This window comes from Emydura macquarii, unplaced genomic scaffold (assembly GCF_026122565.2).
Source record: "Emydura macquarii macquarii isolate MOO-44397 ecotype Brisbane River unplaced genomic scaffold, CSIRO-AGI_Emac_v2 contig_1045, whole genome shotgun sequence".
Classification (NCBI taxonomy): domain Eukaryota; kingdom Metazoa; phylum Chordata; order Testudines; family Chelidae; genus Emydura; species Emydura macquarii.
The window spans coordinates 24,415-35,530 of NW_027131182.1; positions in this window are offsets into that span (position 1 = coordinate 24,415).

Consider the following 11,116-nt stretch of genomic DNA (forward strand, 5'->3'; position numbering starts at 1 on the left):
TCTTTCAAAAAGGTAATACTCTGACCAACACTGAAAAAAAACACCCTGCATACTTCAGTCCTAGTCAACTACCATTCAGAGCCAAACTTTCCATTCCTGAGAAAACTCATAGAGCTGCTAGCCAAAGACCAACCATAATGTCTTCTAAATGAAACTAATATTCTAGACTCTGGCACAATTTGAACTGGAATTCACATGGAACTGAAACCGATTTTATTAACGGAGCATAAGCAGACATCCATTCTCAGTCTCGTGGGCATACCTGCAGCATTTGACTCTGCTGACCGTGTGATATTACTGTCACACCTGAAAGAAATGGCAGGTGTCCAGGGTAATTTGCCAAAATAGTCTGAGTCTTTCTGAGAGGGATGCACCTAAAGTGTAGTGATGGAAACTGCACTTCCAGTACTACACCCCTCAACTATGGAGTTCAACAAAGATCAGTTCTCTCTTTCCAATCCTTTCCAGCAATATCTGCATACCGCCACTATGTGAGATGGTCATGAAACATGGACTCAAGTGCCAGCAACAAGCAGATGACACAGCCCAACCTATCTTTCACCTCATACAAGCATACCACAACCAACAAGATGGCCCCTTGGATGAGATCAGCTTTTGAATGAATAACAGCTGACTGAAGCTGAATCCAAGGAGAAGGTGAGGCTGGTGGGCAGAGGAAAGCATTTTGAGGAGTTTATGCCCGTGGTGAAGTCTCCTTTAGTTGAAGATACACATCCACAATTGGTCAATTCAGTCCATAGTTTAGGAGCACTATTGGTTCCTTGATGACAATAAGCTCTCACATATCAGCATCCATGAGCAATGCTTTCCACTACTTCTGGTTGGCTAGAAGTTTCTGTCCTATCCTGGCCTCAATTACTCAGGCCTTCAACATCTCTTGGCTAGATTACTTAAACTCAATACACCTAGGTGTGAGGCCTTCAGAGTTTAGGAAACTCCAGCTGGCATAGAATGTTGAGCAGAATCTCCTCAGGAACACAGGCTACCATAAGCTCATCAGACCTGCCCTTCGCTCTCTACACTGGCTTCCTGTAGACTATTCAATCAAGTTCAAGGTCTTGGTCCTACTCTTCAAGGTGCTGCAGGGATTTGGGCCAAGATAATCTGAAAGACCACCATGATGAAGACTCTGGCTGACAACTTCAATTGTCAGGCATAATGGAACTCGCTGACATAACAGTAAAACTCATCTGTGTGGGAGACAGCACTTTCTCAGGGGCCAGTCTGAAACTGGAGTGAACTCCCATAGGAATGAAGGACTGTCACAAATCTCACCACCTTTCATTACAAGTGCAAAGTGCATTTCTTTGACCTTGCTTTATCTAACATAAATTAATAGTTATATGTATGTTTAAAAATAAAAACAGCCCCCCAAAAACAAAAACAAAAACAAACCCCTACCAAAACAAGACTTCTCCACTTGAGGAGATAAGAGAACACATACAGATGTTAGTCATGTCTCTTAAATCATTACTGGAAGTTGCTCAGATACTACAGAGATGAGTGGGTAGAAGAACCTAAATAGAATAGAATAGAATAGAATAGAATAGAATAGAATAGAATAGAATAGAAATTAGTTTCTTGTTCATTCTGGCCTATATTTTCTACCAGAGATAAACATTTATTTTCCTTCAATAAGTAGTTGTCAAGTTCCTCTCAGCTCTATTCATTGTATTGTAACAGCAGCTAAGCCACCAGTCATAGAAATATGAAAGCTAGAGACAGGAATGATCTATTATGTTGGGACTGTTCCTTGCAGACCATAGCCCAGTGCTCCATCTGGTTTAAATATAGATGAAAAGGCTTCCACCTGTTCCTTTGGACGACTATTCCATCATCAAACATATCTTCCCATTTGGAAGCTTGTCAATGTATTTAAATTATATTTTATTTCTCTCTAAATTCATCTTAGTACTCTTGATTAATGCATATCCCCAGAGATCCTCCCCCCCCTGTGGGGCCAAATTATGCAATTTTGGTCCAACTTGTTTTGGTGAGTACTTACCATTGAGGAGTTCCATTAACTTTGATGGGACTACTTTTGTAAGTCGTCACCAGCTGAAGTGTCTGCATCCCAAGCAAGATAGTCCAATGACCAGCTGGGTGAGTGGCCCCATGGTTTCTGCCAGCCTAGTAATCTCAGAGGGGGCCAAAACTATGGCTTCAATTACTCCTATGTGCTTGGATTGCTCCCCCCCCCCTCCCCCCGCCACCATGAGGTTCTGTCCCTACTGAAGAGCAGGGACGAGACACATGGTAGAAGGCTCACTCACTCCACTAGGTCCCAACCGAGGGCCTTAGGGGGGGTTATCAAAGTGTACAGTTCAGTTACTGATCTACCCCAAATTAGGCTTCCCCCTGGGTCACTTCCTACCAGTATGGAGTTCTTCAATTTGGGGTGTGGTCACTGGTTTAGAAGACTCTCCTTGGTCTCTTAGTGTCCTGCTCAAGTGACCGCTTTCTGCTTCCAAAGAGGGCAGACTCGAAATCCCTACAGCTAGAGCAGCCTTCACAAAGCTGTAGCCTCTCCTGACACAGTTCTCAGCATCAGTGCTGTTTCCTTGTGCATCATACAGTTCCTTTCTCTGGGCTACCAGTGTCCTTTTAAACTGTTCCTCCACTTGGAACATGTCCTGTACCTGATGAGATGCATGGCTTCCCTAGCCTGGTATTGCTCTAGCCTCACCCTTAGTTCAGTGTGGAGCTGGAACACTCCATCACATCATCCTTCAGATCCTCATAGATAATTACTACAGGAATTATTTGGCTGCCCTTACATTGAGTAGTACCTTACTCTATGAGTAGTCTTCTTCATTTCAATGAGAATATTTGTAGAGTAAGGAACTCACTGTGAGTGAAAAATGTTGCCTCACATACTTAGAATTTAAGCATTTGCAGTAGAAAGGGGGCAATGATAGGTCATTAGAAGTTGCGGTCCATTTCCATAACATGTATAGTGTCTTTTACAAGAACACATTCCCTCTTTAATCTTTGCTCGTCTCCTGAGGTAAAAATGTGTGCATAATAAAATTCACTATTTTAATTCTTACATGTGTTTTCCTGCTCTGGTTTTAGTTAGGTACATTCCAAAATATATGAATTTAAAGAGGCAGATAAAATGCTGAGTTTGGCAATGTAGTGTATGTTTTCTGATGCCCAATCAGTCAAATAGCTCCTGGGCTGCTATAGGAGGCAAGAAGAATATGGCCATCTCTGAGACTATACATGTTTATTTTCATTCCCCTTCTCTTTAACCTTGGTTCTGATCACTTTGAAACCTTGCTAGCATATTTAAGGCAACAAAAATGTCAAAAACACTTATCATTTTCCTGTAGATTATCTAGTTCTAGTTTCTAGTATCCTGCTTTAAAACTAAACACACCTGCATAAAAAAGTCTAGCAAATGCCAGACATTTATGCTAACAGAGGTCACACATTTCCATAAGAAGAGCAAATGCTGCAGTTTCTGTTTTATGCTCCTGAAACAGAGAGAGATTCTTGCTAGATCCTGCACAGCTGCAGAATTGGATAGGAGGTTTAAAAGGGCAAAGAAGACTTCCCTTGCACTCATACAGCAGCTGGCCAAAAACTTGATGGTTCTGCCTTGACTGCTTCTTCCTAGCACCCTCATAGATTTTACCAGGTGGTGGATGATGAAAGCAGAGTCATGGTTCCATACTTTCCTCTGAACCAGCCATCAGAACTGGCTGGCAACAGGAAATGGGGTGTGATATGTCTTTTTATGGGATGGTGCGTCAGGCATGCTGACCAGACCTGACTCTCAATTGCCTTATTAATGGATTGTTATGAAATGTGCCATGAGATCTGTAGTGACTACAAGTAGTCAAAAGGACCTCAGTTTTACATCACATCCAGAACGCAAGTATTCCACTAGCCCAGTATGCTCTGACCCCAATGTGAAGCGCAGTAGTGACTCAGGAAGACCTACTGAATCACTACTGAACTAAATCAGTATTGTACTGACACCACTGTACTTTCTCCATTACTTAGGTTTTCAACAAAAGTCTTCAGACCTATTCTGAGTGGTTTGGCATATGAATTCTGATAAGAACTTAAGATGGAGTGCCTGCAGCCCAACTGCTTTTACACTAGAATGCCTCATCACCATGATGTCTCATTCTTCCTATCTATTTGATCGGATAGTCACTGTGATTCCTGATAAAGATTTCTTACTGATTAGTGGGGCGTGGATTGAAAAATCCTTAATGGATGAGCAAGAATTTAACCCAATGATTGTCTGCATGTACTAGTTTCTCAGCAAACCCTGGATATGTATCATGACTCCTGTGTTGTACTATCACTAGATCTTACAGCAGCATTGACTTATGCCTTCCTGAAGGCTACCATTGACATACATAGCAAATTCTCCCAGGTTTTGTAGTATTAAATACCTTCCCCTCGCCCCCCCAGGCTCTCATCTGTGTCATCAGAATCAATCCTTCACATATTGAAGAACTCTTCAAAGTACTCCTTTGAACAACTGCCTCTTTAAAGTCATTCCTCTTGTATTCGCTGATGACTTGGATCTCATCCAGTTTTGGTAAAGTCTTAGGAGCATTCAGAGGACACTTTATTAGCTAAACCATTGAGAAAAGCTAACCTCTCACATTTTTACACTAACATCTGGTTTGAAAATGGTAGGAGGAATGAATGTTCTGCATGAACTGGTTGCAAACCAGTAGCTGCTTCTCCAGATTAAAGTGCGTGTTTGTAATACCTTTTAAAACCTTCAGCAGAAAGCTATCATTCCATCATTTAGGTTAGTTATGAGGAACACAAATGGCTTTTGCAGCTACTCTGCCAAAAATATAGAACTGTGAATCCCACTTTTTTTTCTTTCACTTGAGAAAGCTGCTTTTGATTCCTACAGCTGTATTTCACACTGGAAATCAGTAATAAAACGGCACATCAGAAAGAGGCTTGCTTTAATGGGCCAGGATTACTGCTCTCTATAGAACTAACTAAGCTAGTTTTCAATGTAGAGATATCCTGTTCCACTCCTTCCATATCTGGAAGCTCAGTAAAGGCCTGATCCAAAGCCCATTGAAGTCAATGAAAGGCTTTCCCCTGACTTCCATGGGCCTTGAATCTGGCCCTAAATCCTGTTCCTTCCTGTTTAATATCCCCATATCTGCCCTTCCCTCCATCATTAAAACATTTTTAATACTGTGGCTCTCTCTCACCCTGATTACTGAAATTTTCTATTTGCTGTTTCCTCTCCACTTTCCAATCTGGCCAAAACACTGTTGCTAAATCCTCTTACTCTCCTACTGCTCTGACAATGACCCCTTGCTCTTTGAATTCCTCCATTAACCACCCGTATCTCACTGCATCAAAATAAAGCTCCCTTGCTTCCCCTAATATAATATTTCCCTGCCTACAGCTCCACTCCCCTTTTTCTCCATGTCCTTCTGTGATGGGTTCCCTGGGGTGCCACTTAGGACCGGGGTACCTATGTGCCCCTTTAACTCCCTCAACTGGCTTGTCTCCCACAATACTTTGCTAGTGACAAGTGGCAAACCACTCCAGATGCTGTTACCACTCAGCCAAACAGTAGGCGGAGCCTTATGCCCATCTAGATAGCATAAATGCTCTCATAGTCATTCACAAATCTCAAAGAGAAATGTCCCAGCCAGTCTGCCCCAATTCCCTGCCCTGCACCCAAAATTGCCCTGTCCTGCCCTGGTCAGAAGTCTGACCAGTAAATTTATCACCTGGTTCGCTCCCTCCCTCAGTGTGGAGAAGACACACCAACTTTTATTAACTGAGTGGGGATTTTTCAAACACTTCACAGAAACACATGGTTTTAGTTTAGAATATAAAACAGGTTTATTAACAATAGAAAGGTGGATGTTAAGTAAGCATAAAGGGTAGGCATAAGAAATCAGAGCTAGGTGCCAAAGGAAATAAAGATAAACATGCAAACTAGATCTTAAACCTTTAACTCTAGGCAGTATCTAGATTAAGCAATTTCTTCACCCGAGTTGGGTGTTCCCGTTCTCAGTATACAGGCTTCTCTCAAGTCTGGGTCCAGTCTCATAGTGTTCCAGCATTCCCATTGCTTTCAGCATGGATGGGGGAGAAGAAAGGACCAGGCATGCAGCCTCTGTTCCTTATTTTATTTCTTTTGACCATATGACCAGCAGACATTAGTCCAAGCACGTCCGGTACTCACCAGGTTGCTTAATCTTTCCCTGCAAGTGAGTCATAGAGTTGAAGAATCTCTATTGTATAGTCTTGTGCAATAGTCATTGTATTGTAAATCCTTTGTTTACAATGCCTTTGCTGATTGATGGCTGCTGAACCCCTCCTCTGCTGTTACTAGCAGGCTTATATCATATTGTAATAACAGCAACATCTTATAACTGGATACATACTAGCTATATGCATAATTGCACAGCATCTTATGACCATTCATTAGATATTTTACGTGGCCTGCTAAATATGAATTATTACAACTGTACCAAAATGATGAATATAGGGTTTACATTATGCAACTTTGGGGTACCGTGTGTCACATCATCTGAGTCCTCTCACCTTAGTCTTCCCTCATTCCTTTTCCCATTCTCAGATTTGTGATTTCTATAACATTGGCCTCTTCACCTTCCCAGTTTTCATGAACCAATCCCTTTCTTTCCTTCTTCAAACTTATTCCTTAAAACTCATCTCTTCTCATCACAAATAAGCTCCTCACTTTTTGTCTCCTGAATTGTGGTCTTGGGCTTTTTTTCTTTGGGTTATGAAGTTTGTAAGCTCTTTGGGGCAGGGAGAACACTCTGAGCTGTTTTATGTAGCACTCTGTACATTTCATAATGTGAAACATGCAGGATTGTCTGCTAGAAATGGATGAGTATCAAGAGCTACATCTTCCATTGCCCTCGATGGAGCTGCACCCATTTACACCAGCTGAAAGTCTGGTCTCAAACTGATTCTTTTAGATCTGCAGCTGCCTTCAGTGCTGTGAATCAGGAGGTATTGGAGATCATTCTACAGAATCTAGGAGGGGAGGTGAATTCTCTTTGGAGTACCTGTGTTTTTTTCATTCTATAAGAGCTGGGAGCGTTGACTGCTTATGTAACCTCAAAGTTTTCTTTTGGCACATAGCATCAGAGACTAATAGGAGGTTCAGAGAGGAGATGTTGAGTGCAGTGTTTTTGCTATGATAATGGCACCAAACTCCCTGTTGCACTTCTCTTGGCTGATGTAAGGAACAATTTACACAGTGTGTGAATGAGACTGGGTCTAGTTGAAACTCAACATGGTTTGTTACTTGTGTGTTGGGTGATTAAAAAGGGTGAATGGCAAAGATTGTAACAGTCCCCTTACTGAGGGAGAGACCTTGGAGGGGATACAGCAGAGCTATTCCAAAATTTTGTGTAGGTCCCAAGTCTGCTAGCCCTCCCACCTCACCTGCTCAGCACATTCTCCCAGAATAGAGAATTCCATGTATACTCTGTTTGACTTCAGTGCAGCTAACACAGAGCTAGGGCCTTTTCCAATGAATTCAATGAACTTTGGATTAGGCCCTTAAACCGTCCACTCAGTTAATGTGAAAGGTCTGAAAAGACACTGGTGTCTCCCCAACTGGTAAAAATTGTTTGTCAAGTGACATTCCATACAATGGGTTAAACCAAAGTCTTGCTTTGCTTTACCTTCCTGATATCATTCTTTAACTTGCATTCTGTTCTGACTGTGTCTGTGATCAATAATGTTCCTTTCGAGCTTGGTCGCATAGTTGTTGAACCAGTTGAAAGGCTAAAAGCACCGCAGATAAGACAATGCACAACAAAGCACAAGAATGGGAATGTCTCACTGTCACATTAATTATCTAATGACAGAAAATATACGGTAGAAGATGCAACTATTTTGGATGCTCTTGCCTTTATTACCTCTTGGGGAAGAAGTGCAAATCAGGAAATGAGTTTGGTGCTCTCGAGTCAACATTTGTCCTCATTGCATAGCAACCTCATAATTCAGAGCAGTGTAGCAAAATTGGAGCACTCAACTTAAGAAGGCTCAGAACCAGGAGCACAAGGGAACTATAAATCAGGATAGAGGTGCAGGGCAATGCTGCATGGGGTGACTTTCATAGCAGCTACAAGGCAATGCCATTTCCATTACAAATCACTTTACATCCCAAGACGCCCCATGAAATTGAAAAGCCTGTGCAGGTTAAGCTAAAACAATGTTCAAAAGAAGTTGTTTGGATTTGGGCTAAGATAAAGCTCCTATGCAAAAGCCCAAGCTATTTAGTGGAAGGTGGAAATTTTAAATCTGGATTAAAAGACACATTTTGTACTGTGGCTTCATCTGATCATTTATTGGGAGCTAGACTGTACCTCTAGATATAGCTCTGAGCAAGGGTTGGTGTGAATGCTACAATTTCATGGGGTTTTGTGTGCAAGTAACTGCTCAACCACATGAAGAATGGGGTTGGAATCCAGCTCTTAATTTGCACTTCATTTAAATGGACTAAATGGACTTGATTAAGTAACACAGGCAAGGAAGCTGGAGGACTTAGTGATATGGAGATATTCCCCTCTCATATACTGGTATAAATCTAGTCCAAACTGGTAGATTCCCACAGTTACTCTAAATGTTGGGTGACCAGTGTGAAATCAGTGACCAGTGATGGTCTGCTGTTTGCTTTGAACAGACAGGTCTCCTTATCTCAATGTAAGTATTGTAGGTGGCACCAGCTGATACCTTTATTTGTTGTCTTGGCAAAATTGTAGGGCCAGATAGTGACGCTCTTGCTCATGTTGAATTATTCCTTTACTTTATGCCATGAGAAGTGCCACTGAAGTTAATAGGACCACTTGTGGGTCAAATACTACTCCTTGTGAGTAATCTGGCTCACAGTGGTTGTAATACTCTTTCAAACTGGGGACGAAGGCAGGGGAAGGTATTAGTAGCGTAATAAGTACCAATATGGAGATGTTTTCATTACTGACACACATCTTGCACATATTCCATGCATGCCTCTGCACCTGCCCAGATGCAAATGTGGGACACCGTGTGTGACAAAGGGCCAAAATGGAGGGGGGGGGGAGTTATTTAGCAACACTTTCTGTTAATAATCCCAGCTACACAATTCTTTGTTTCTGATATACATTATTTTCACCAATAAATGTGATGGGGCATCAGATTTGTGTGTACTGTAGGTAACTTTGGGGCCAAAAGGAGTGATATCGCACCAAATGAGAGGTAGGATTCTACAAACAGAGCAGGCTTCTGTGTTGCTGACCCAAAGCACTGCCAAGAAGAACACATTTAAAGGAAAACCAAAATTGGGCATATACTTTATCTCGTTTTACAGCTTCCTCCAGAGATGATGACTTCATAGTCAGATACAGCAAGAGATCTGCCAAAGTTGGGAAAGAGGGTAATCAACTCTTAAATATTATATATAATACATTATATTATATATATAAAAGACACCAAGGATCCATTAGAAAAGTCATTATTTATTTTATTTTATTTTATTTTATTATTAACTTCCTTTAATTTTACCCCTGGAAGAATCTGAATTACACCCCAGCTGCATCATGGACTGACAGTGGAGTAAATTATAGTGGCCATCTTCTTGGGATTGTAACCACCACAGGACAATAAAATGACCTGTTTCTTTCTTGAAATCCCCCAGACATGTTTAGGGGAGAAAAAAAGAGTAGTCAGAGATGAGGAAGTATTTTTGACATAGAGCTGCTGTTTTCCAATTCTATCAGTCAGGTCTGACAGCGAAACACAACCTTCTCCAGTGATGGAGGCATAATGACTAATTAGGAAAAGCAGCAGCACCAGTTCTCTTTTTCAGTTATGACTTATGCTAGTTTCACTGCTTATAACCTCCATAAGCTCTGCTCAATTAGCTGAGGTTAAGTATTATAGACCATTGAGAACTCAGGTGATTGTAAATCAGGATGACATTCTCATTATAGAGGGGAAGGATGGCCATATGTTTAAGGGACAGAAGTTGGAGTCAGGTGATCTGTGACATTATGCCACAGACTTGCTGTCTGAATAGTGGGCAAGTCACTTAGGCCCAGTGTTCTAAAGGTATTTAGGATGCAGATAGACTCCTTGTGGGATTTTCAAAAGTGCCATGCAGGGTAGGCATCTATCTCCCATTGAAATACCTATCTCATCTTTAGGGGCCTAAATACGTTTGAAAATCTAGCCCATAAGGCCTGATTCTCAGAGGTGTGAAATCTGTAGCTTCACTGGGTCCAATAACATGGAAAATCAGGTCACATATTCAGGCTCAGTTTTGATATTTGTACCTCAGTGTATCTTCCATGTGGTCATCTATGCATGCAATGACACTCCTCTGCACAGAATACAGCATCTGGGCTATTCACAGAGGTGTCCTCTTATTTATTGTCTCACTGTTTCCTTGGGCTCCCCAAATCTATTTGATGCATCTTCTTGTAGTCTATCAGCTGATACATAGGACCTTGCTACAGCACGTAGCACACGTGTAACTACATGCCACAACGAAAGGCTCTGGCAGAGGTAGGCACCGGGAAAGGCTCCAGCAGTGGGGATGCAGCAGGATACTAGACTGCTGAAAATAGCAGTATAGACAGGTGAGGCACCACTTAGACATGTAGAGTCATGCTGGGTATATAACCTATGGTTCTGGCATATCTGTACTCTACTCGCCTAAGCAGTGCCTGACCATCCACATTGTGATTTAGCTAGCTGAGTGTGCAGAGTTTGTACCCTACATGCTGTCATCAGTGTAGACCTGCCTTTAGATTATATATTACTTGGGGTAGGGACTATGTGTTTGTTTATATATTTGTACATATATCCCAATAAGCCTGGACCTATAAACTCTGTGGCAATACAAATAATTAAACATTATAATAATAATACCTAGTGAGAGAGATGCCTTTAACTGTAGGAGACAGTGAACAAAAACTACAACTTAGCTTCTTGACTGGGTTCATTCCTTCAACACCACAATCCCAGAGCAGAAGCACAGACTTATTATTAAGCTTGGAACGCTGAGATTTTTATCAGTAAATGTCAGTAAACATCGATTTCACCATACACAAACCAATTAAAA